We start from the raw sequence: 27,106 nt of genomic DNA, 5'->3' as shown, positions 1-27,106 counted from the left end.
ATGGACACAAGATGGTGATAAAGTCACCCCTGGCTTTCACTTTAATTCATGCTGTGAATCACAGAACACCCAATTTTGAAATCTCTGGATCCTGAGAGGAGGGGCTGAGTCAAAAGCTGGACATCTGCATCGCCCTTCCAGTGGATGAAATTCGACAAGTGGCTGTTGTCCATCTGGGGCTTCGCAAACACCAGCTGGACAACCGAGTAGTGACAACTGACCAAGTGACCATAAGAAGGGCCAAGCAAAAAGCGTGGACCAGAGAGGCTTATACCCCAACTAGACACAAGTGCAGTAGATGCTCCAAACCTGAAGCTGGGTGGTCACAAATCCCTGAATTAGGGCGCCATCCTTGGAGCTGGTTTTTTTTTGTGTGTTTTTTAAAAGAAAATGTTTTCATTCTGCTGTGCCTCAAATATAAGTCTGGCTGGACAGATGAGCATGTTCACCTTTTGGAGTGGCATTTACTTTTGGCCCACACTCCAGAGCCGAGTGATCACCTAAAGGGCAGGATTTATCAGGAGGGCCCAGAATAGGAGGGTGAAGGCCCAGCCAAATCTGCAGTGCACCCCGACCCAGAGTAGCAAGCACCCCACAGGACTGGGACTCAGGGGCTTCGGTTTCCTCATCTGTACCAAGAGCCAGTGAGAGTTAAGTGAGAAAAGCCAGGTAAGTGCTCAAAATGGGAAAAAGTGCATAGCATAGCAAGCATCCAATGAATGTCAGCTGCTGTGATTATTCTGGTTCAAGTTATTAGTATTGTTAATATTAAAACTTAGGCAGTGTCCTCTGGTAGGCCTTGTGGGGTAAAACTCAAGTCAATCTTTATAAAGGATGAGAGAAAAACACTGAGATTCTGAAGAAACTCTCACAAGAGTGTACAGATACTTTAGCTTGAGTTTGAATAAAACCAGTGAACTGAAGATATGCTACTGAATCTTGCTCATGGTATACTGGGATCCCGAGTATACTGGGATTATAAATAATTTCACCATTTTAAAGGATACATAATCACAACTTTTAGTTTTTTCATTAAATCTCATTTTAAGATGTGCACACATATAGTGAGTGAGTCTGTATAAAACAGTGAATTTTCCCACTTGCCCAGTCACTCCATAGATGTCATTATTTTACTGACTTGAATTCCCAGTTCCATCAGGGCCCAAAAAGTATCTTCAAGTCACGTATCTAGTTTAGAACTCCTACAATAAAATGACATTCCCGACAGAATGTCTCCTCGACCCATTTGGGGACGAGGGCACAAATCATACTTCAGATGTATAATGAATAACATTTTTTAAAAGATGCCATTAATGGCAAAAAATGTTTTTAAGGTAAAAACTGGTCTCAGTGGTATTTTATTTCTGTGAAATGTTTTCTTCTAAAAGATGACCTCATGACCTGAACATAAACAGGGGTTGTGTGAATTCTTACGATGAATAACTTTAACTTAGAAGCAAAACTTTTCATTGATGCCTCCATATAATATCTGTCCTTCAAATTTTCTGTATCGTATCATTGCAGCGTTAGGATGTTTATGCTTTTTCTGCCAGTGAGTTTCTTTTCAAATTGTCCTAATTATTTTGGCCGTGATCCATTTATCACACCAAGTAGAATAACCTCAAAGTAAAATCATGAGTGCCAATCAGAAACAATTACCGGGGAAAGACATGTACTTTGGATAGAAGAAGGTAATGGCTTTAAGCTCAGATTAGATTTTTGTGCGTGCAAAGCAATAAAATAAAACAAAACACAAAGTAAATTCAACCACAAAACTAAACTACTGTCAATCTAAGGCCCCACGTTTTAAGCTCTACAACAGAGGAAAGCGACAATTAAGTATAAGCACTAGACATCAAAATACATCCCGAATGCAAAGAATAAGTTTGATGGCGCTCTCTAATTTTCTTAGAACTGTAGAAATTTTAGCTTGGCCACAGATGACCTTCAAGTGATGACTTTATGGTCCTTGTACACTGACGGTAACCCACTGACACGAATAACGCACAACGGCAGAATCTGATGGGCAGTCTTAAGGCCACACAGTTGATATGAAATAAAACCCTCATCTGCGAAGGTTTTTAGTTTAACTTCTCCCTGCCCTTTGCTGGATGTTTTAATCCTCATCCTAAACTTGGAAGCTTCATTGCAGTTTCCACCACTGTTAAAGGAATATTCATGGCATAGGCTCTGATCTTGTCAAAGGCAGTATTTATGTACATGAGGCCATAAAACTGTTGTAACAAGGACAAATGTTGCAGATTTACAAGTGAAGACATTTACAAGGCAGCGAGTTGATGTGCATGGGTTTCACCTTGTGAGACCTCGGAGCAAAAAGTCAGTATAAAAAGCAGAAACCTCTGTCCTTGATGGGTTTTGGACAAACGATTGCTTCCCCTTGGAATGTGGTCATAACTCCCGCACCCTCTTCCCCTTCCCCTAGGACGGGACTCTGACACGGTGTTCAGTGCTCCTGGAATTTCCACCCAGATTCTAGTGCACACATTCAAGTGAGTTTTCTGAAGTTTGGGAAATGAGGGTGGAGGTGAATGAGGGCATAGAGGGGATAGTTGGTGATGGAAAAAAATTAGATTTAAAAAATAAAGTTTGGGAAATGAGAGTATTATTTGGTTTATTAAACTGAGTGTTCATATTCATAACACCCCATAAACAGAAGCATATACAATCCCTTTACTCAAATCTCTTCCAAGAATAAAGACACTATATATGGAAAGACATATTTCACTGAACTCAGAATTTAACTACGAAAGAGGAGACATTCTGTCAGGAATGTCATTTTATTGTAGGAGTTCTAAACTAGATACGTGACTTGAAGATACTATTTGGGCCCTGATGGAACTGGGAATTCAAGTCAGTAAAATAATGACATCTATGGAGTGACTGGGCAAGTGGGAAAATTCACTGTTTTATACAGACTCACTCACTATATGTGTGCACATCTTAAAATGAGATTTAATGAAAAAACTAAAAGTTGTGATTATGTATCCTTTAAAATGGTGAAATTATTTATAATCCCAGTATACTATAATAGATATAAAATAAGTACATTTTTTATATGCTGTGCATTGATTAAAATAGATACCATAATAAAATGACTTTTTCATTTAGTTTCCTATTAGCCAACATTTACTGGGCCCCTACTATGAGCCTGGTGCTATGCCACCATGAGGGGTACCACAGTGATTGGAAACTGTGCTCTGCCCTGGGAATCAGACTAGAGAGAAAGAGATGCTACCTGAATTGAAAGGGCCTATTTCAGTGCAGGGATGATGGGACATGAGGGACTATGGCACCACCACAGAGCGGCATGCGGGGCTACGTCACAGAGCCCCAGGGTTACATGAAGCCATCCTGGAAGCAATGACCCCTGGGCAGGCTCCAGAGACTGAGGGCCACGCTCAGGAACAGTACAAGCCCGAGCCCAACGGCACAGCGGGCCTGGTATTCACAGGACTGTGGGTCCGTTCACCATCCAAGAGGGACAGGAGAGGTAGACAGACTGATGTGGGAAATCTTTTATCCAAGTGAAGGGGCCTGAAACTGACCTCATAAGGGATGGGAGCCACTAAATGGTGGGGAACAGGGAGCAACTGGATGCTGTCCATTGCTAGTGGGCTTTGGAGTGTGCAGAACAGATCTGAGGAGCCAAACCCCAGAGAAAGCGGGACTAGGGTCTTAACTAAGTACCCGGTACTGAGCGAGGGAATAGAGACTTTTATTTCTGGGGAAGTCTCTTGGCCTTCCCCAATAAGTCTATTTCTGGGAAGCTCCAAATTAATTTTGTAACCCAAATCATATTTTCTCATTGACGATGTACTCATGTTTATATAAATTTCATTGATTTCTTTTTTAAATTGGCACAGGCCCCTAAAGGCTAGAGCTCAGAACGCAATAAGAACCTTGACGTTCAGTAGTCTTCAAAGTATTTTTAGCTTCAGAAGCTTCCCCGAAGTAAAGATTTTGTGGAATACCATCAGTACCTAAAATAGACAGATGCAGAGTGGTTTTGGCTGGAGCAGGGCCTCACATCTCAAGGCTCCATCAGCCTTGAAACCTCCTAGTCAAGTACTCCAGGGCACAGAGTTTGAAAACCACTGATGAAGCTGAATTCCTTCCTTCTATTAATGAGCAAGTGAGGTGCCGGTCCCCGGAAGAGGTCTCGTTTTCGAGCTGGGATGTAGAAGGAGGCAGAGGGGCTTGTGGTCTGGCTTTTCCAGTTGGGGACCATGAAATTTTGAGAAGGCATGCTTCTATACTTCTGTTACCTCATCTATAAAACCGAGACCATACTTCCTTTTACCTATCAAGGCTGTTGAAGTGCAAGTTCTTTGTAAAATGTGTTAGTCTATTAAAAAAAAGAAGAAACAAATTGCTGCTGCTGCTTCAGTGCCTCAAATCAGAGAACTAGGAGCAAACCCGAGTCCCAGATGGCCAGGGGGGCCATCCAAGGGCCCCGCGATGAGGACCAAGGCGATGTATAGCACTGGTCTCTTTGCAGCTATGATGATAAACAAACCTGAAGTGATCACTCGATTGGCACCTGCAGCAAATTCTTTTGTTCAGAGAAACCTTTTGTACATCTGATCTGCCAAGAGACTACGGTTCCTAAATAAAGAGAAAACAATTATCTCCAAAGTCTGAGAAACACCTGGCACACAAAACCATCACACTCGACACACTTGGGCAACTTGTGGAAGGAAGCTGGATCCGCAGCCAGACAAACACGGACTCGAATCTCGCCCCATGATGGCTGGCTTAGTGCTGACAATGACCTGTCCTGACAGCTGCAGGAGATGATCCACATAAAGGGCTCAGCATCACAACCGGTCCCCGGACGTGCCCCATAAGTGCCTAGCACAACACCAGCAACCAGTCGCAGTCCATTATGTAAGTCATCACATCCCGGAGCTACCGGCCCACTGACATCCCACTGTCTCCACTGGGAAACACGCCGGACTGAAATGCACTCTGAGAGCGTCGGCACCCACTGCTGACCAGTGAGGAGGCTGGAGACTGAGGAAGGCAATTTGTAAAGTATTCTACACATTGCGGCAAGAATGCACAGGTTTCAAACAGCTGTGGCACTCCCTACAAAACATCCGAAGCAGCACACAGTGGTGTCACTTCCAAAGGAGGCGACGTGCCAACCAAGTGGCCAGTAAAGTAATAAAAACTGCTTATTACTTTTAAAACATAAGAACACTTCAGATAGCATTTCAAAGCCAGGTCTCAGTAGTCTTAAAAGGAAGAGATCAATTCGGTGCAAATGTCTAATACATAAAGTGCTGTGAAACACAGTTGTATTTAAGATAGTAAGGTACACTGCAAACATGTTACAATGTCAAGTACCATTAATAAGATCCCACGAGAAACCCTAAAATGCTGCAGATCTAGCTTAAAATGTCTTCAAGTGATGTCTCAATTTCCTGTTTCTGAATGGCAAATTTAAAGTCACAATATATCATATCACTTTTCTTAATCTCTCCATCGATTGCTTAGTGAGCAAAGGATGTTAACAGAGAGAGATGCTCCCAAAGGCTCCAAATGACGCAATTTACTCAGACCTCCCAGTCCTGGAGACGCTCCTCTCGGAAGGGGTGGGTGTCCTGTTAGGACAATTATCACTGCACACAGCCGATGGACACCAGTGCAGTGGGCAATGCCACATGGGCAGGCAGGCAGCACTCAAGGCAGGCAGTGAGGAGTAACAGCTATACGAAAGCAGAATGCAGCACATTACATAATGGGGACAAGTCCTTGGCAGGTTCAACGCAGAAAAAAAATATGTATCTAGTGTACACTTCTGGAGAGAGAGTGAACGTAAGTCTTAAAATGCTTTCTAAATCCATGTGCCAGGTACACTTCAGGGCAATGCATTATCCTCTCTAAAAACTCCTAAAGTGAAACTTTTTCAGGCTCAGGTTCAAGAAACGTATGCATCTTCCTGGTTTACTTCAAGCCAACCGTCAAACATGTAAATTAAATCTATAAAGGAATTAGCTTTCCAACATTTTCTTGTACTAAATGGAGGGGCATGACCAAGAGATGAAAGAGCGGGCTGTCTTCCTTACAAGTACAAGATAAAATGTTGAGCCACAAATAAAACTAGGAGAACAAGAGAAAACGAAGCCCTGATTTTTCTCTTTATTTTGCTATCTACTGCCAGGTTTAGAGCAAGGATGCAGAGCCTGAGATGCAGAGATGGCAGTGGGCTGGGGAAAAGAGTCATGTATCTGTCTGCCCGGCCCCTGCATGCCTCCTATGACCAGGGATGACCATGCTGACATACCCTGTACTGCAGTGTCCTTACACTGGGAGGGGTCCTGGGAGAACACAAGGTGAGAGCTATTCCATGGGCTCTGCTTAGAATCTAATGCTACTGGAAGGGAATATTTACCATATTTCTCCTAGTGATGATGCTATGAAAACTGCACTGGCACTGGAGAGGAACCTCTTGGGAAGTAATCCACACCAACAGGTGAAGACTGGAGTTTGATCACCCCCTCTTCCCCTGGGAGAGGGAGAATGGTAGGTGTTCAGGGAGTTAAGCTTACCAGCAAAAAGTCTGGATTGAAGGAAAGCATGAGAATCTTATATCACTTAAAACTCTGACCCTATTTATAGGCCAATTGTCATTTCAGTGATGCTTCAAAATAGTTTTTTCATCTCTTTTTAAAAAAATATATTTTTATTGATTTCAGAGAGGAAGGAAGAGGGAGAGAGAGATAGAAACATCAATGATGAGAGAGAATCATTGATTGGCTGCCTCCTGGATGCCCCCCACTGGGGATTGAGCCCACAACCTGGGCATGTGCCCTTGACCGGAATCGAACCTGGGACCCTTCAGTCCGCAGGCTGACACTCTATCCACCAAGCCAAACCGGCTAGGGCAGTTTCTTCATCTCTTAAGTGAAGTGCATATCAGCAATACACTCCACTACCTTCTTTTCTTCTCCACAGCAGATGGGAAGGTCAGCCAGCAAGGTCTTGGTCACAAGCACGCCTCCAGAGGAGTCTTGACCCTCAGGAAAAACAGTCTGCAGACTTCTCAAAATACATAGAATAGACCCCTGGCATTCACTGACCCTTCCATGGCCTATTAGACTAGACCAAAGCTTTGAATGCAGGGTTCAGTAGTGGAATATTTCCTATGTCGTAGAATGAACTATTACTGAATTAGCCACACTACTCTTTTGCATAATCAGGGCTTTAGTTCTGCCTAAAACCCTTCACTTCCTTGGACCTCACATTTTCTTCACTTCCAACTCCAGGACAAAGAGTTGTCACTATAAAGTTTTTATCCCTTCACAGGAATGACTGAGGATGTGACTCCGGGGCAGGAAACATTTCTCATCCCCACTGGATACATGTAGAACATGACGCCTGTGAGTGTGAACAGCGGACGGCTGCACTCACTCCCTATTCTGCATCAGCTCTGATGTGTGGTCCTTTGAGATGATACCAACCCCAAGTTGAAGGATATGGCAATTGCTGAATTTGGGCCAATCACAACTAATTGAGTTGTTGAATGTTGAATGCATGAATCTCTAGGGAACACTCAGTTTGAGCTAAAAAAACAGAACTGTATCTAAGCAGGATTTCGTAAACAAATCCGTATTTTAAATGCAGTTAAAAAGTCCAGACTTGAAGGGCCTTTGATAAAGCTAATTATGCCTTGATTACTCCCTACTTTGATTAGTTTAACGTTTAGGATAGAGAGAGAGAGAGAAACATTGATCGGTTGCCTCTCATATATGCCCCAACATTACATCAAACCTACAATCCAGGTATGTGCCCTGACCGGGAATTGAACCACAACATTTTGGTGCATGGGCCGATATTCCACTCAATTGAGCCATCCTAGAGGCAGGTGACCAGCATAAGGCTTAGCCATTAGTGGTTGCTTAAGGGACAGCAATGCAAATGCATGATGCATGAGGAAAAGTCAGCAGGGCTTGATGCCTGAATGGGCCTACGTGGTACAGCACCAGGAGTTACTCACCAGGGCTTCCTTCCAGAGGAAAGGCCTTCTCACTGACAATTATGGTGAAAACTGTCTCTCTTTGACCAAAGATAATGCTTAGCAGCTCTGTTTTAACTGTGTCCTATTGAGAATTAGACCCATAAAACTCAAGTAAAAGGAAGACATATATTTCAGCACAAGGATTGACCAAGAAAGATATGTGAAGCTATGAGAGGAGGTATGTCCAAACACTACCCCAAAATAGAGACCACTTTCAACCTGGGTGTCTCTGTGTGTTTGGGTGGCTATAACAAAATACCACAGACTGGGCGGCTTATAAACATAAACATTTATTTCTCACAATTCTGGAGGCTGGCAGTCCAAGGTCAAGGTGCCAGTGTGGTGTGTTCTGGTGGTGGCCTTCTTCTGGGTTATAGACTTCTGTGTCCTCATCTGGCAGAAAGGGCTACGGTCCTCTCTGAGCCTCTCTGATAAAGGCACTAACCACTTCCCAAAGGTCCCATCTCTTAATGCCATCACACAGAGCATTAGGATTTCAACAGATGAATTGGCAGGGGACACGAATATTCTGCCCACAGCACTATGGAAGAGTGCTATAATTGCACAGGCTGTTAAAGAGACAGACCGGCGAGGAGAGAATACTCTAATGCCCACTAATCACATAGTCCCGATGAACTTCACATCTCTCTGAACTTCTCTGAGGAGCCAGAACACAGGAACACGTTCTCAATCCACGCCTACTAATAATAGCAGACACTTAACAGGCTGGAGGATAAAGTATGGAAGTCTTGACAGTCTAGCTTTTCTCCTGGCGTAACTGCAATCACTCTGTATCTCTTTAATGGGTGTGCTGTTATGGTCTCCATCTCTCATTACTTGACTTTTTGTTCTCTTCCAGTCTTTAATTAATTGAAGACTTTCTGTGGTTTCTAGAATATTCCCCCAGAGATCCATGTTTTCTTGTCATTTTCTCATTCTACCTTCTCCATGGCACAGCTTCCCCAACCAACTTTCCTATTCCATTTGTGACCCATCAGCACACAGAAGTAAACTGGTTATGAAAGGTCTGGTAAGGGTTTGATAGAAGAGCCTCTCGGTAGACTTGGGTTTTATACCCAGCGAATGTGTTATCATTGGTTCCATTTTGGTATGAGGTTTAACTCTTTAATTCTGGCATCCTCATCTACTCAGTGAAGATTCCAACACCTGCTCTGGTGGGCAAGTGAAGACTGTGATGAAGCACATAGCACCTCTAGCACTTCTCCGAGAGCAGGCTTTCCACAGATAATGCTCCTGCTGATCTTTGTAGGAAAGCTATGATGTCACTGACAATGGACTGATTTATGTTGCAATGGTCATTCATAACTTTTAAAAAATTAGGCACACACAGTAATTTACAGAATTTGTCTTTCACTTGGTTAAAAATTTAGCATTTTAAATATGCCACATAAATTGGTAACTTAACAATTTAATTATAATCAATAGTGGCCTCTTGAACTTCATAATAAATATGTGTTAAATCTTCAAAAACAGCATTATACTTTCCATGTGGGTATAAGAGTATTTTATTTTAGAGAGGGGAATAGCCCTATGTCTATGCTTTCAGCAGCCTACTGAATTCTTGTAAATAAAGCAGGATGAAACAACTAAAATCCTAGCTACTTTTTCTAGAGAATGTCCCCTCCTCTTCCTCATTATTTTTAAAAAGCAGCAAACGCAAGGTCAAGAGCTTGGCTCTGTTCGACTGTCTGCATGGGTCTCATTACTGTGGCCGGCTCTCCCTGGCTCCTAAGGACACCTTGCTCAAGGTCAGCTGAGACGGCTTTGGAGGAGCCACACCTGACTGTACTGGTGGAACCTGAGCTCTGAGTCATTCACTTGGCAAAGAGCTGATCTAGGAAAAGGCAAAAGTCAGAGAGATGCTGGCCTGAAAGACAGATGAGTCATGGACAAGGAACAAATCACTCTCAATGGAGGATCAACTTTAGAAACATTGAAATGGAGAAAAACAGTGTTTGGGGAAAAATAGCACTTATTTTTGGTCAGGACCATTTAACACACAAAAAAATCTGCAAAGGTTTGTTTTTACTTCCAGCAATTTCTCAAGTACCTACCACTTATGCTATAAAAGAACAAACCGCCCTCCCAGGGAAATTGTGAAAAAGGAAACTGTCCGAGAGGAACTATCAATTACTTAAGTTTGAAGAAGATAAGAAGAAACTAAAACCAAAGGGAACATTATAACCTGAAATTCCAATCACATGAATAATGCATAGAAATCGGTGTCTGTGTTCCTTTAAAGATGACTTACACATACCTTACATAGGAGGTTTTATAAGTTGGAAAAACTCAAAAAGTTTGACTGAAAGACTATTACAAGGTCATTTTATGCCTTCATTTTCGTTTTAGTTTCTTTAACATGGTACCACTTTTAAGAAGAGTTCCCCTTGTATTCCAAGAACAAATCTTAAGTACATGAATTAAGGGGTAGTGAAAAAAGTTGACGACAATATAATACACATGTCTTCATAAGACCCCAGAAAAGAACCAGTTTTAATGAACTTTAAATGCAAAAATGGCCCCAAATAGTTGAAGACATTTGGCCAATAAGACAAAAACTATTCTTTTCTCAAGAATTTTTAAAGCACTAAATAAATGTTCCTATCTTATTTATGGGAAAACTGGTATAAAACCAACGTCAAGTAACTTGTACACCATGATCTACTTGAGAATTAGATGTAGGGGCCAGGACTTAGTGTCGAAAACCCAGGTGACATTGTGTTAATGAATCACAGGGTAAAACCCTTTTTAATCTTCCCGAAGCAGGACCTAGCTAAATAATGATACTGACAAAGCTCAAGATGGCTATGCCTGCGAAGGGAACTGTCTTCTCCATATAGTTCCTCTGGGGGGGAGGAAGGAGGGGCCTCCACTTCTTGAATGTCTATGTGTGCCAGGCACTTCCAGAACTATGCCATGTAACTTTCCCCAAACCCCTACTAGCTTGCTGTTATTCTTCTCTGGTTTATGGGAAATTGAGGTGTAGAAAAGTCCATTAGCCGTGGTGAGCAGGAAGCTAAGGTTATAGCCATGTCTACTCAAACCCTGTGTCCCTCCCCTTCCCCCGCCCCCCCCCCTCCCCCCCGCCGGCCCAATCCTTTCCTGGCCACTAGGAGCAGCAAAATAACCTGCTGTCAGAAGCTGGCTCAGTGAGCATTAACATCACGTAGCTGGGTATGAGAATGGAGGTGCTGAGCATCATGAGAGGGGCCCATAGGCCCCTGTTTGCTGCGGACTTTTTCTGCTTTTAGCATTTGAAAGTCCCACATCCCAGAAAAGCCCTCACCTGGGGGCAGATGGGAGGGCTTCTAGGCTGATGCAGAGTGGAGAGTACAGCCCAGTAAGAAGAATTCCCCATTCAATCCACCTGTGCTCAGGGGCAATTCTACTCCTCCCTGCCCCCTTGATAAAGGCCTGGGGGTGGGAGGCACCCCATTCCTTCCAACCAACAGGAGCCCAAGACTTTCATATCAGAACTTCCTATATCTGAGATAAGAAGATAAGGTAAAATGGTGAGACGTGGATTTCAGGGTAGGTTTTGCTGGTTTCTCTTTGTCTCAAGAGATTGTAGAATTCCACCTGGTACAAGCTGATTCTTACTTGTCAGGCTAAGACAGATTCTGAGGTTACTGGACAGTATTAACATCACCTAACAATGTCCTGCGTAATAACAAACGATAAAATGCATAGCGCAGGATATAAGCAATGGTACAGGACCTAAAGAGGTCGGAGAGGAGACTCCAGGAAGGCTGTCAATCAAATCAGAACACGTGGTCACTGGGGAACATGGCACCAAGGACAAGACTTTGTGTTCTCATGAGGGCTGCTCTTTACCACTCTTCAAGTCATTGCAGACAGGACTTAGCCAGAGAGCTGTCTCTCTATTTCAGAAACATTCCCAATCTCCTCACTTGCTCTTAGGCCCTCTGTGAGGAGGAGGGACATCGGGACCTTGACGTTCGTCCACTTCCTCAGCTCCTTCATGGGTCTGGTGAGAGGATGCCCCCAGACTCTCCATCACCTGGGAGTGGCATGGACGTGGGGCACAGTACCCAGCAGTGTCTTCCATGGCGCACACACACCTCCAGCACCTGCCCCGCTCTCAGGCTGTCCCTCGGCTGGCACATAGGTCCCACCCTCTCCACATGGCCTCCTTTGAGAGGCCATCCTGTGAAGATCTCCTTCCCAAAAATCCCACAGCACTTGGTGCTGGTCCCATACTATTTGGTGTGTCAGAAAACACCACCTCATTTCCCCAGCTACAGACAGTGTACTGCTCACTGCAGGGTAAAGATACCCAGTTTTATATAGTCTTCAAATCCATGTACAGCTACCTACCTGGTTACTGTTAAATATAACACAGCTTTGAAAACTGTAACTGCTGGCAGGTATGTAGAAGACGTCGTGGAAAGCTTTGGGAAAGAAAATCATCACTACTACTATTTGGTGCCAGCAGGGACCTCAAAGGAGAGGACTTTTTTTTTTTTTTTTTTGCCAGACAGCAAACTATCTGAAACCTTGCCTCATTGCCTTAATGTAATAATGACACAGGTTTTCAGAGAAAATCAATAACTTCTGCTGAGAATGGGTAAAAGCAAAACAATATACTTACTTGAAAGGAATGGGTACTTTATAGACGGCAGGCAGAAGTCACAGCAATCCTTCCTTTCTTAGCGTACTCCCCGCAGCAGGAGGTATCTGAAATTAGAGGAAGAAAAGACTGCTATTGTTGTCCTATTTGACAGAAATAGGCAGTCTATTAAATATAAATAGCAACAGAAAATGATAATTCTTTTAAGTCGGTCAGTAAGTTTTAAAATACAAAGCAAACACGAAGGTAAAACAAAATGTGTTAGTTTTTATAAACTTCATTTAAAGCCAAGTGTTTTGCTCCCTTCAACTGTGGTGTTTTGTTTTGTTTTTAATTCTCACCCAAGGGTATGGTTTTCATTGATTCTAGAGAGAGAGGAAGGGAGAGGGAGAGAGAAAAACATCAGTGTGAGAGCAACATCGATTGGTTGCCTCACGGACATGCCCCAACTGGGGATAGAACCTGAGACCCTTCAATACACAGGACAACACTCAACCACTGCGCAACACCAGCCAGGGCTCAGCTGTATTTTTTAAGGAGACACTCAACCTTAGACAGCAATTATACAGAAAGGAGAATATAAACATCCAGTTGTGAGAAGTCACATAAATAAAGGTTTCCAGGACGTCATCTCATTTTTGGAACTGAGTCAGTCCTCCCGAGGTTGATAGACAGGTTGTTAGAGATTCAAAGAGCCTTAGAGCCCATGTGGTACACAACCCCCACTTCAGACCAGGAACCAGAGGCCCACTCAGGAACCAAGTTCTTCTGTTCTGGGCCTCTGGGGGTTAAGATCAAAATCTCTGACCTCTGAGTCTGTACTCCAGAAAGAGGAGACTAAATATAATAGATACCGTCTCAGAATGTCCCATGGGCTGGAAGGTGGAGACATCTGAGCAGAATCCTGAAGGCAGTGAGGACATGAGCCATGGGTCTATTGAGGGAAGCAATTTCCTGGCAGAGGAGGGCAGCCAGGGCTTGAAGGAGGAACATGGAAGTGGCAGCTAAGTCTGTGGCAATGGATGAGACAACCAATGGAAAGCAGGTGACAGGAAGCTGATGAAGGATAGAACCTTGGGGAATATCTACTTAAAAGGTGGGTAGGAGCCCTATAGCCAGTTTGGCTAATGGATAGAGGGTCATCGGGCTGCAGACTGAAGGGTCCCAGGTTCGATTCTGGTCAAGGGCATGTACCTTGATTGCAGGCTTGATCCCTGTCCCTGGTCAGGGCGTGTGCTGCGGGAGGCAACCAACCGATGTGTCTCTCTCACATCTCTCTTTCTCTCTCCCCTTCCCTTCCACTCTCCCTGAACATCAATGGAAAAACATCCTTGGGTGAGGATTAACACTCACACACAAAAAAGGTGAGTATGACAGGGGACTGGGAAGGAGCAGTAAGAGACAGGGGGACACAGGAGGAAGGCCATCTGGGCTGGAGAGCTGCTGCCTTTGACAACCAGCTCTGAGGACACTTCCCACTCGGAGAGTAAGGGCTGGGGAAGGACGGCTTGTGAAAAAGGAAGTGTGGAAGCCTGACCAGGGCAAAACACTACAGAATTAGGAGGGATCTTTGACTGCATGCCCTGCGGCATTCAAAATCCGTTTTCATGTACACAGTTTACTGGTGGCAAGCCTGGTGACCCTGATAGTGAACTTGCCTTCCAAATTTGCCAAGATTTAAAATATGTCTAAATTCAATTAAGTGTATAAGAAAAGCAAAAGGCCTTAATCATAGTAAGATTAAATGCAAGTGTTGTAACCGAAGCCCACATTTTACAAGCTTGTCTTTAATAAGCATGTACAAAACAAATGACTTTAATAAATAAAAGAGTCTGGTTAAATAAATAAAAGAGTCAACAGGCATCCAACAACAAATGATAATTCCTGGCAATGCCAACAGTTCCAGAAATGATCACTAAATTACTTAAAAGTACAAGAGTAATGAAAATATTTTGTAAGTCGGGATGCATTTTTATTTATTTTTATTTTATTTTAATTTTTTTAAAAATATATTTTATTGATTTTTTACAGAGAGGAAGGGAGAGAGACAGAGAGCTAGAAACATCGATGAGAGAGAAACATCGATCAGCCGCCTTCTGCACATCTCCCACTGGGGATGTGCCCGCAACCCAGGTACATGCCCTTGACCGGAATCGAACCTGGGACCCTTCAGTCCGCAGGCCGACGCTCTATCCACCGAGCCAAACCGGTTTCGGCCGAGATGCATTTTTAAACTTTCACATACATTTAAAATTTTTTCAAATCCCATGTGATGTAAATCTATTAAGACAAATAAAAACACTTCCATGCAACAATCTAATGTGTATTCTTAGAAGAGACAGATATAGTTTATACAGTTGACCATTGATCATTGTTTTGAATTGTGCAGGTCCGCACTTACACATGGATTTTTTCCGTAAATACCTGTACTGTTTTCTATCCTCACTTGGGAGTCCGTGGATGCAAAGGGCTGACTGTATGCATTGATCTAGGCCCGTGGTCGGCAAACTGCGGCTCGTGAGCCACATGCAGCTCTTTGGCCCCTTGAGTGTGGCTCTTCCTAAGCCTTAGGAGTACCCTAATTAAGTTAGTAACAATGTACCTACCTATATCGTTTAAGTTTCAAAAATTTGGCTCTCAAAAGAAATTTCAATCATTGTACTGTTGATATTTGGCTCTGTTGACTAATGAGCTTGCCAACCAACCACTGATCTAGGCCATTTTATATCAGAGACTTGAGCATCCTCGGATACTGGTATCTGTGGGGGAGTCCTGGAGACAATCCCCCGTGGATACTGAGGGTAGTTAAGCTTTTGGATAGTCAAAAGCTATATGTGGATTTTGGACTGTGTGGGATTGAGTGCTCCTAACCCCCACATTGTTCAGGGGCCAATTTATTACATTTAATACGGGTCACAAATAAGACACATGGTGAAACTGAAAGTCAATATTATATATATATATATATATATATATATATATATATATATATATATATATACACACACACACACACACAGATCTGTGGCCCACACTGACCCCCACTTAACAATAACGGTAGTGGAGGTGGTACGAGATGGATGGGAAACAGTTCATTCTGGATCAGGCACTACTAGCTCTCTACTCCTGAAGCCTTCTGGTTCCCCCCAGCCCCCTTTTTCTAGAGAACTGGTCACCCTGCGTGCACTCACCAAGCTAAGTGCCTGGTTCTGCTGTTTACACTCCCTACTATTATTTGTTTGCTGCCTCCCCTAAGTAGGCTGTTGCTTGCAGGGTGGGCTGTGTCTTCCATCTTTCTCTGGCTAAGGCTTAGCACGGAACCTAGCACAGGGTAGGTACCTCTAATTATTGAATAAAATAATGAAAGAAAAAAAAATACACTTAGATGACAGGCCTAGTGTCTCTTGAAATGTTTTTTCAATCCAGGAAACTTTAGGAGGGTCAACCGCGAAATATTTATTGATTGCTAATGACAGATCCCCCTCAGTTCTTTTCCTATCACAGATGGCCAAGGGGCCAGCCACACAGCCACCCATACTCCTCCACCCGATAGCAGGTATACCCAGCGCTCCTTCCTTGTTACAGTCAGTCCAGGCCTTGTTCATTCAGCCCAGCTGCTTCGTGCCACATCATATTCTACAAGAAGTGACTTTTCATTTTCAAACTGATGACCACTTTACGGCTGTGATTATAAGCCGCTAGGAGAAAAACTTCGAAAGTCTTACTTACAACCGAGACTGTTTTCATTTAAAAATACTATATGTTTTGTACTCTAGCTCATGCTAATAGACCTATTTGATGGGTCAGAAATGTCATTCTCTCATCAGTAAAGAGCTATGAAATTACAAAGAGGGGAGAGAACAAAATTTTAAAGTGCCCAAGAAATTTATCTTTTACTTTCTTATCTCAGAAATATAAAAAGATTCTTTTTAATGTAATTAAAAATGGTAAGATGTGATTCAGCTGAAGTTAAAAGTGTAGATTTTGCAAACATGTAAATAACATTTTATTTGGTGCTATTAGAAAAATGTCCCTTTAGTATATGGTGGAAGGTCCTGTAGGCTATCACAGTGCATTACACAATATACACATACCATTTATGTTACATTTTGAAGAAGTTCCTTCCAGGCACCAAGAGTCTTTTAAGACCCAGCCCCTGGAAGTCAACAGCACTTAGAATACTCCCCACAGCTTCGGTGGCACACAGTTTAACACAGGGCTAAGCTCATAAAAGGAGGTTTACTAGTACAATTTTTACACCTGACAATAATTTATTTTTAAAAATTATTTTTAGTTAGAGAAAGATAGATGTGAAAGTGAACCATCCATCAGCTGCCTCCTGCACGCCCCCAACTGGGGGGTCGAGCCTGCAACCCGGGCATGTGCCCTGACCGGGAATCCAACCAGCAGCCTTCCCATGCACAGGAGGATGCCCAACAAAGAGCCACACTGGCGAGAGCAACACTCGTTTATTTTTAAGGCAGTCTGCCTCTTAGAAATTCTTGAAGACCAAGGTAATTTAGGAAGCAGTTTAGGAGATGAAGAGGGAGAGATGATTATAGAATGACATCAATTTATTCTTCCCCAAACGAGGGTCCAAGCCTTAGTGTGGATACAGAGAATGAGGGAGTGAACCGGGAGAGCAGGGTCTGCACACGTGAACAAGGGCAACATCGTTCGTTGCACTTTCCACCACTGCTCTGCCACCTTCTGGAATCGGAAGGAGGTGGGGTTTGTTCCAAGGGAGTCCAACGAGGAAGTAAGTGCTCAGTAGAGCACCCCTCTTATGTACATTTCAGCACACATGGTACCTTAAAACTGAGCACTGCAGATTGTTTAAAGGCATAGAGAGCCTGTATCACAATGGATGACTATCAACCTTTCTTATTATAGATCAGTGGTTCTCAACCTTCTGGCCTTTTAAATACAGTTCCGCATGTTGTGACCCAACCATAAAATTATTTTCGTTGCTACGTCATAACTGTAATGTTGCTACTATTATGAATCATAATATAAATATCTGATATGCAGGATGGTCTTAGGCGACCCCTGTGAAAGGGTCGTTCGACCACCAAAGGGGTTGTGACCCACAGGTTGAGAACCACTGTTATAGATGATACTGTATTACAATAAATGACAAACTTTCATAATACTTGTTTTTTCCTTAAGACTGATATTGGAATGGATTATTACATTGGATGATTTATTGCCTTCAGAATAAACGAGGGAGGGGTTTGGGGAGGGGCAGTGGAGCAGAGTTAGTGATCTGAAGTTTTCCTCTACCAAACAATACACGGAACCCCTGTAACCCGTATATACTTTTAAATCAAAGCAGTTTTGTTTAAACAAAGTACTTAAATGGCCACGTTCGGCTTTTCGGGAGCAGGGAAATAATTCCCGATGGCTTTCAGATATCACTGGGCTCTCCGCTGATAGCAGACGCATGGTGGCAGCCAGCCAGTCGTGTGACTGGTGACTCAATACACAAGTTTCTGTGGTCTCCACAATCGGATAAGGTGAGCATATCCATGTTTAAGTTTGAGGACTAAATGGTAGCAGGGGGCTCTTCTGAAATAAAAGAGAACTCTACGGAGAAGGTACACAGAGAAGCAAAATCAATGCACTTGTCTGGGTTTCTTTAAGCTCAGCCTTGGCCATTTAAATATGTTTCCTTCAGAATGTACCATCTTTCTTACGGAATTTTAAGATTACTTATTGTTTGAGGTGGAAAACAATCCAGGCAATCATTCACAGAAGATTTAAAATGTTGCCAAGCATTTGTCTGAGTGGTAAGAACCCCACCTTCCTGTGATTAATTTCAACTCCAAAAGCAACATCCCTGTTAAACAAAGCCCCGGAGTCAAAAATTCTCTCTTTGGCACAGGTGAATACACACCTATACATATGTTTGGCAGAATGAGATATGCTCTCACCCTCCGTGGTATGAAGGCTTAATGAAAACTACAGAGGGTGAAACAAAGAAAACCATCCAAAATGAAGGCTGCACTCAGCTTTGAAGAAACAATAGCACTTACTTCCCCCAGGACCCTGCACTGGCCTCAGGAGAGCTGCTGCCCTGTCCTAATTCACGTGTTTCCCTGAACTGTCCCAGACTGCTCATTATTCGGGAGAGCCTGGGCTCCATGCACACAAAGTCAACAGGATACTGAAACGCACCTCCAAAGACACCTCGATCGATGCAACCTCAGGCTTTCCAAAACAGAAGAGAACCAATAAGAATCACTCCCCAGCACATGCACGCTCGGAACCAGGTAAAAACAATATTCCTTCATGAATCGAGTAGCTGTTCACCAGCCAAGCCTTCTCCCGCAGAACATATTTGGGTATGGAACGCCGGGCTAGGCATGCTATTAACAAAAAAAAAAAAAAGCAGGATCAAATTAAACAGGGGACACGATGAACTCGCTTCATTTCATGCATGGCTGGGTTTTCCCTGCGAGATAAAGACTCCAAGTAATTACCATGAATTGCAACTTCCTCACTGATCGCCTTTGGCAGCTGGCAGTGGCTGACTGCCGATGCTCTACAACAAAGAAGAACGCCTTCTCTTCAGTGCCTTCCTCCTCCCGTAACGTTACCAGCTAAGCACCTCCACCGTTGCCAGAACACAGTGGAGTATCTCTGTATCTATGTCTCCGGTGCATAAGGAGTACAGTGGAAACCTATCAAGCCGGCGAGCAGCGATGCTCGCAGCCAATGAGGAGAGGCTCGGGCGGAATCCAGCACATGCTCTCTGAGGCGCAGGCTGTCACCAGCGTTTAGCAGGCTGCTAATCTAATTATAGCTAGTTTTGCGAGCACAGAGCTACTGGAGCAAAGCACAAGAGCAAATTAAATTTTAATAAATTAAACCCCAAAGACAAAATCATCTTGATTTCCTGTCATTTTGAGGATGAATGTGCCACCTTGTAAACTGTAAGTGATTTTTAAAGTGCATTCTTGTTTTGCCTCCAATCTCGAGAAACAAAGAGTGGTTACCCCTCGTCGGGTCCAGCTGACTTGCACTGCAGATTCCGGCACAGAGAATAAATGGCAAAATCAATACCTCGAAGGTATTAGTGCTAGTGCTGTAAAATCTGAGGCTCACTTTATTTACCCTGATTAGCAATCTGCCACTTATTTGTCCTAAAGTGCTAATTAGTCTCCAATAGACTTTGAAATTCCATGTAATTTCCATGCATAGTGGAAAAGGGCTCATCAAGGTGCCAAAAATCATACTCCTGAGGACAGTAATCAATAATAATTTAGAGCTACAAGAGATGGAAGGGATACCAGAAATCACTGTACAAAAAAAATTTAAAGAAATTTGCCTACTCTTGAATCCAGGTAAAATGATTATGGAGTTAAAATTATTGTGGCGTTTTTGGATGATCTTCAATAAAGTATTTTTAACTCCATAATCATTTTACCTGGATTAAATACTTTGCCTAGATTGAGCCTAAAATGATGACCAGCTATCAAATAAGATATCTTATTTTGAATCTGTTCTGAGACTATAGTTGAGTAGAACTCATACTAAGAAAAAAATGAATATCCAATTTTCAGAGTAAATTCTGTTAACTTCTATGATTTCTAATAATCAAACAGAACTGGATGATATAGTCGGTCTAATAATATATTGGACCAAAATAGAATTTTTCCTGGTCACATTGAAAAGCTTACATGACCACATTGTGTATGTTGAAATTTATCTCTTAAGGAAATGAGCTGTGTACTTCTTGCTCATATGCCCCTTGACCTCCTTGAGTTTTCACAAGCCTTTCCATATCATATTTACAGCATATATTTTCAATAACAGAAAAGTTTGCCCACTGCACAATTTAATGGTAAAATTAGTTCTAGGAGCCAAATCCTGTGAGAGGCAGTTGGAAGCATGGGTGAAGAGCATACGTTCTAACAGCCATACCACCTGTGTTTACATTCTGGATCAGCTACTTCCTACTTGCCTGACTTGGGACTAGTGACTGGATGTCTCCGGGTCTCAGAGGCAATAATCAGAGACACCTTGCAGGATTGACAATGAGCTATTAGGATTCGGACAGGGCCTGGCACAGAGTGAGTTCTAAATTAAGCTATTATTAATAGCAGCAATCTTTTCACCACATCATATTGTCTACCTTCTTTCCCAGTAACAAACACACAACTCAAAACAAGAAGTGTCTAAACACTTCTCTATTGTACAGTTTTGTCAGATACACCATTTAGAAGTGGTTCATAGTGACAAGCTGGTGGCAGGCTTGATGAATCATACAGAGCTGTTATGGGGATTCACTGTGGTAACCAAAATTATTTTCCCCAACTTCTTTTTGGCTATGTAACACTCTCTAATTTCACTTAATTCTATATGAACCAATCTTAACAGGAATTTTCAGGAAATTAAGGGCTTACAATTACATTTCATTAATGACTTGCAATGTAGATTAAATGATATTATACATTTGAAAAGTGTTTTCTATGAAATATAAATCAAGGAAAGTTTGTAATGAGGTGTTTGATGAAATTTAAAACAACAAATTTATGTGAAAAGGAGAGAGAAGTTAGCCAGACAAATGCAACTTCTGTTCCTGCAGCCTATATATTTATTGGTTCTCCCTTTCTTTTTTTTTTTTTTTTTTTTTGGTTCTCCCTTTCTTGTAAATACGTTCTACAAATTTAATAGTCCTGGGGTGATATTAATCAAATCTGTTAATATGTTAAACTTATTTCCTGGTCCTGGCTCGGTGGCTCAATAGGTTGGAGGGTCATCCCGTATACCAAAAGGCTGAGGGTTCAATCCCCGGTCTGGGCATGTACAGGAGGCAGCCAATTGATGTTTCTCTCACACATTGATCTCTCTCTCTCTCTAAAAGTCAATAAAAACACAGGGTGTCCTCCCAAAATGTATACAGACTTTAATAGCTATAGCTCAATTTTGAAAATGAAATGTATTTTCATAAACATTGTTTTTATAATTATTCTGAGTGGGTGATGATTAAAAATTTTTTTAATTTATTTTCCATAATTCCCAGAAATTGGTATGTTCTACCAGTCAAGCTCCAATCCAGTGATGAAATGCCAACTTCTCATTTTTCTAGACTTGCTTTGCTTTGATTTTTACTTGAAAACCTTTACAAAATGCTAACCATCCTCAGCAACCATTATGATCTGCTCTAAGAAACCAAATATTCCCAGGGATTAATTAGTAGCCATGGAAAAGGAAGGCTGACTCAGAGGCATTCTTCAATCTTTGTATACCATAGACTGTTTGGGAAATAAGCCAGAGAAAGGAATAGTATGGCTCATAAACTTTAAGGGGAAGACAGCAAAGGAACTCACGGTCCATAAATTCAAGAGTGAAAAATGGTGTACTAATGTAGACACAAACACAGGCTTGCAAAACAAGATGGAGACACGCCTCTAAAGAAACTGCTGCGTGTGCCACCTCGAAACATCGTCCACGTGAACTATCAAAGCGCAATCACCATTACCAGGAGCTCCAACTTCAAGAGGAGTTGGCTTCTGTGATTTGGCCTAAGGCACAGCTCCCTGGAGGCTGCCAGGATACAGACTAGTAACACTTCTAGGCATTTATTTAGGAAACAGCCAACAGCCCTGCCTTCCTCTTCATTTAACAGACGGCGAGCTCAAAAAAAGGGCACTGTTTTAAAAAGCTGTTTCATTTGTCTCATGCCTGTTTTGTATAAGACATTAAGCAGACACATCCTAGGAAAAGGAGGTCACTGTCCTTTCTTAGGTCTTATCTTTCGGCGTATTTAGAACAAATATTCATCTGGGACTGAGTATTAGCTTATTGGTAAACTTTCTTACTACCATTCGACGAGGTGTGCCTATATGTTTTTTAACCTCGGGAATAGCACTTTTATCTTTGAACTTCAATCAACTCTTCCTTGAATCTGAAAAAGCATTCATGTACTCCATAGTTCTAGGCACCTACTACGTGCAAGGAAGGTGCTGGGCATTGAGGATACTGCACGCAGTGAGACAGTATTCTGATTCCCACTGGACCGTCCATTCTCATTAGGAAGAAAAACATTAAGTGACTCATTCACAACTGAGTGGTTCTGGTGGGGAAACTGCGGGGATGTGCAGGCTGCTATGAAAGCACGGAAGTGGACACAGAAAGTGGGGTCTGCGACTAAAGGAGGGTTCTGGCTGGAGTGTGCGTGAAAGGCAAGGTCCTGGAGGACCCAGGGCCCAAGGACACAGGGCGGAGTGCGGACAGCTGGGAACAGCTCCCACAAGAGGAGGAAAAGCGTTAGGGCAAAGCCCTCTGGAAACCCGACGGCTGATTCATTCCCTCAAGTTCTTTCTAGGAATAGGTTCCCATTATCTCCCAAGTCAACACCCTTGCTCACCCTTCACTGCACAGAGAATAAAGGCGTGTACATTTCACATTTGCTACACTGGGCAAGTAGGAGCCGGCGGTCAGCAGAGAAATGGTTGACCTCACTGGAGGGGTTTGTTTCTTCAAGGTCTTTGGAGTCTCTAACCTGGGAGAACGAGGAGGGGAGGGCCTGTGTGTTGAGAAGTTCCAACAGAACGTTCAGCTTTCTCCCCTGGTCAATGAAATGACTCTCGGCTCCCACACAGCTTTAGACTGGTCAGAACGTTCTGACCTGAAGTGTCTCAATTTCAGTTGTTTGTGAAATGCCATCTGGCTGGAAGGGGCCCAGGGCAGTGGTTCCTGCTCTGAGGAACAGGGACCTGGGCGTGGGGAGGCCCGATCACAAGCTGGGCCACCAAGGCTGACATTCCTCCCATTTGCTGCGGTGCCCCCGGCTCAGGTCTAGGCCCCAGCGCTGCCAGGAGTAGGGGGAGGGGCCCGCAGTCCTGGGTGGTTCCTGTAAAGAGTGGTGGGCCAGTGAGTGATGGAATAGACAGCTTGTATGTAGCATTTCCACGGTGGCATGTCAGGCCACCAACACGAACTCACTGCTGGTGGAACTGGGCAGACGTGGTAGCAAGCGGCTCCCCTAAGCCCACGCAAGGGGCTCTAGCACACCGCCCACCCCCACTACAAGGAAAAGGAATGAATGCCCGAGCTGTGGAAGTCTCCTGTGGCTACCAGGAGCTGTAGGACAACTGCTGGGCAAGCAAATGGGTAACTGGTGCCCCTTCCTTCTCTGTTCAGAACACCCACACATCGGCTTTTTTAAAGAAATGTGGCATCTGGGGTACTCAGTGCAGTTGTAACGTGGCTGGGCTGGGGAAAAATGAATCAGGCTGCTGGAAATTACTCCAGCGGCTCCAAAGGGCATGTGCGGCCCTCGGCTCCTCTCTCTTTCCAGATTCTTAGCATCCGACCTGTTTACCATGAAGTGACCTCCTGCCTGAATAGGGCCTGGGGGGATCCTTTGTATGTCAGTGTGGGATGCCTTGTGCAGTCAGCTCTGGAGGCCCCCTGCGAAGCCTCCCGCTGAGAAAGATGCTTATGTTGGACAAGCGTCTTACCAGGCTGCATACATACGCAGACGTGCGTGTGAATCCTCTCTGTGGGTGCAGTTTATAATCTTGTAGTGTCTCCTCAAAGCCTTTTTTCCCCTCTAGCGATTCCTATTGTATAGTACTGGTGAAGGGCAATAGAAGGGTAAGAAACAAGGAGACAGCTAAGGAGTTCTGAATTCAAGGGGAGGCTTGCTTCCCATGGCTAGCTGTTGCTACCAAATTAAGAACAGACGCTCCGGCCGCCTTGGCTACCTGACCACTTCACACACGTATCCATGTGTAGGCTGACAACCCAGCGCAGCTCACACACCCTGGTCGGGGGGCTTCCCAGGACCGACCCAGTCTTGCACGGCTGGACAGCATGTCACTGGTTCTTGACCACAGTGCTTGGCTGGATCGTCTCCCGAAGCCCCTTCTCCCCATTTCCTTGGCCACCTTCCCGCTGTATCCTCTATAATAAGCCCATGAGGCCTTCAGTGAGCTCAGCCTCTCTTGCCAAGGATGTAACTGGTCTCTTAGATCTAGAAGAAGCAAGAAGTCACATGATAGAAGAAGAGAAAAAAAGACTTTCTCAGGAATGGCACTAACCCTAAAAAAGATTTATACAAACAAAATTTACACCTGTTATGTTTCATACCTTTCATACCTCCTACATGCAGCACCCCTATCCTAGAGGGCAAAAGTACCATGTGCCTGTAAAGGTAGCAGGCCACATAGGTCTGTCCAGCCCCCCAGGCCTCCTCACGTCCTAAAACTACCCAGGCAACCCCTGTCCTCCTTAAAAACATGACCCCTGCTCATACTGAGCTAGTTTTTTATAGGAAGCACACACGCTCTCCCGCCTGCTAACGCAATGGTAATCATTACGTTCCACAGAATGTGGCCCCAATTAAGAACAACCACAGAGGGTTTCTGTGCAGGTGGAGACGATGGAGAAGAGAGCTGGGATGTGGCAGTCCTGCAAAACAGGCATCTTCCCCACAAAGCTGAGGAAACTAAACACTTAGGGTAACACAAGAAAGTTTTAAAATTTTTACGCAAAAAGCACTCACATTAAGAAGTCTTCAGTATGATGGTTATAGGCTGCATTTCAGGGTTCTAGTTCACAAACACATTCTTCTCAGGAAAGCATCTTTTTTATTCACCTGCCTTCTAGAGCAGCTCATTTTTATCTAAGTGACTGTTTCTTAATTACAAAGTCAAACAATCAATTACAGGGAATTTTTTAAATCCCTCACTGCACACAAATGTAAGCATTGCATAATAAAATGACTTTTACATTCTCTAGAAAACAAAAACTCCCACCTTCCTTTCATTTACATTTATACGGATCTATAGGTCAAACATGGGTTCATTCATGAGCTGATGAGGTAGGACACACATGGACATTTCATACAAGTGCAAGTACCTGTTGGTATCAGAACACACATGTCCAAATGAACGGGCATTCTGGCAGATAAAAATTAATGTTGCTGCTCTGGCCAGTGTGGCTCAGTGGGTTGGGGCATTGTCCCATATACGAAGAGGTCTCGGGTTTGATTCCCAGTCAGGGCACATGCAGGTTCAATCTCCAGTGGGGGCGAGTATGCGAGGCAACCAATCAATGTTTCTCTCATACATCAATGTTTCTCTCTCTCCTTTCCCCTCTCTCTACAATCAGTAAAACATATTCCTCGGGTGAGGATTAAAAAGAGAATGCTGCTAACAAAAGCCATCTTTAACAATGTTTGTTTCTACAAACCAAAAATTACTTACCCCTTGGGCATAGTAATTGTTATTATTAAATAAATGTATCAGTAATAATTAGATATGATAACCTAATAATAATTAGGTGTAATAATAATTAGATGTAATGATTAATAAGACCTATGAATTAGGTTGCAGAAGTAGTTCTGAGCTTATTAGCTTCCCTTCTGTTCCCAAATCATATCATGTTTTTTCAGACACCTACAGGAATCTTCTAGGACGTGAGCCTGTTTACCTCATCAATAATCTCTGTACTATGGAAAGAACCTGGGATGAGACCCTCTCTCTACTGACCATAGGACCATTCCTATAAAACTTTAAATGACAATAAGTGGATGAATGTCCTAAATGTCAGCTTTGTCTCTCAAAGCGGAACGTCTTCAAATTTCAGTTAAGTACATTTTCCTATAATTTAATGGTTCTGTTTCTCATCAGCACTAGTTCTTGAGTGCATCTCTACACTGTTGTCCAACATCAAGGCATATACTCTCCCATGAGTAATGCATGCTGCTATTTTAAGCAAAAGCTTCATGGAAGAGCTACAAGTATGCATGGCATGAACGTTCATCACTGTGTTTCAACGTTACAAACTTTGAAAGATTAGACTTTTATCTAAACAAATATGCAACTACAAGAACGTAATTTGTTATGAAATTCATCTTGGGCCTTTCTGACGCTTTCAATGTCTTAAAAATAGGTCGTACAGCAACTTCCAAGGTTATATCCTGAATGACAGTCCTTGGAAGAAATTATGTTGCTAGAACAATACTTCTCAACTTCTACCCCATTATATTTTATCCTAACCTAGCTACTTTCCAGCTGCAAACTTTGGGTCCATTACTTAACTTCTCTTCGCTTGAATTTTCTCATCTGTAACATGAGGACGAAGAAATGATTTACTATATAAAGAAAGCATTTAGGGAGTGCCCAGCATTTTGCAGACATTATCTAAGTTCTTCCTGCTTGGCTGATGACAAAATTAAAATATCCTGGCCAAATGATACTCAGGCTATTAGAAAAACGATCCCCTTTTCTGACCTTTTTCTGACCCAGAAACAGAAATATATAGTATAAACACAACCATCATGCCCTGAGCACAATCCAGATGGGACACGTTACACTGGTAAGAGTTTGCTAATAACATCCAGAATTTCTGAGACTTAAACAAGCACAACTTTCTTGCTGGGGCAATTTGCAAAACGTTCTTGAAAATTTTACAGATGTGTCTGCCTTTAACCC

At 43.0% G+C, this 27,106-nt stretch overlaps 1 protein-coding gene across 1 annotated transcript in view; it reads right to left on the bottom strand.

Moving 5' to 3' along the window:
• FAM110B (family with sequence similarity 110 member B) overlaps positions 1–19,306 on the bottom strand; it is a 59,133-nt gene extending 39,827 nt beyond the window's left edge. The window contains exons 1-2 of the mRNA XM_081111531.1: positions 19,139–19,306; positions 12,678–12,763 (exon numbers count right to left, since the gene is read on the bottom strand). The gene's annotated coding sequence lies outside the window, so the exon portion shown is untranslated. The remainder of the gene's footprint in view (positions 1–12,677; positions 12,764–19,138) is intronic.
• Positions 19,307–27,106: the final 7,800 nt, after the last annotated feature.

This window comes from Myotis nattereri, assembly GCF_964212035.1.
Source record: "Myotis nattereri genome assembly, chromosome: 17".
Taxonomy (NCBI): Eukaryota; Metazoa; Chordata; class Mammalia; order Chiroptera; family Vespertilionidae; genus Myotis; species Myotis nattereri.
The sequence above is the reverse complement of the archived record's forward strand: the minus strand, read 5'-3'. Positions and strand labels throughout refer to the sequence as shown.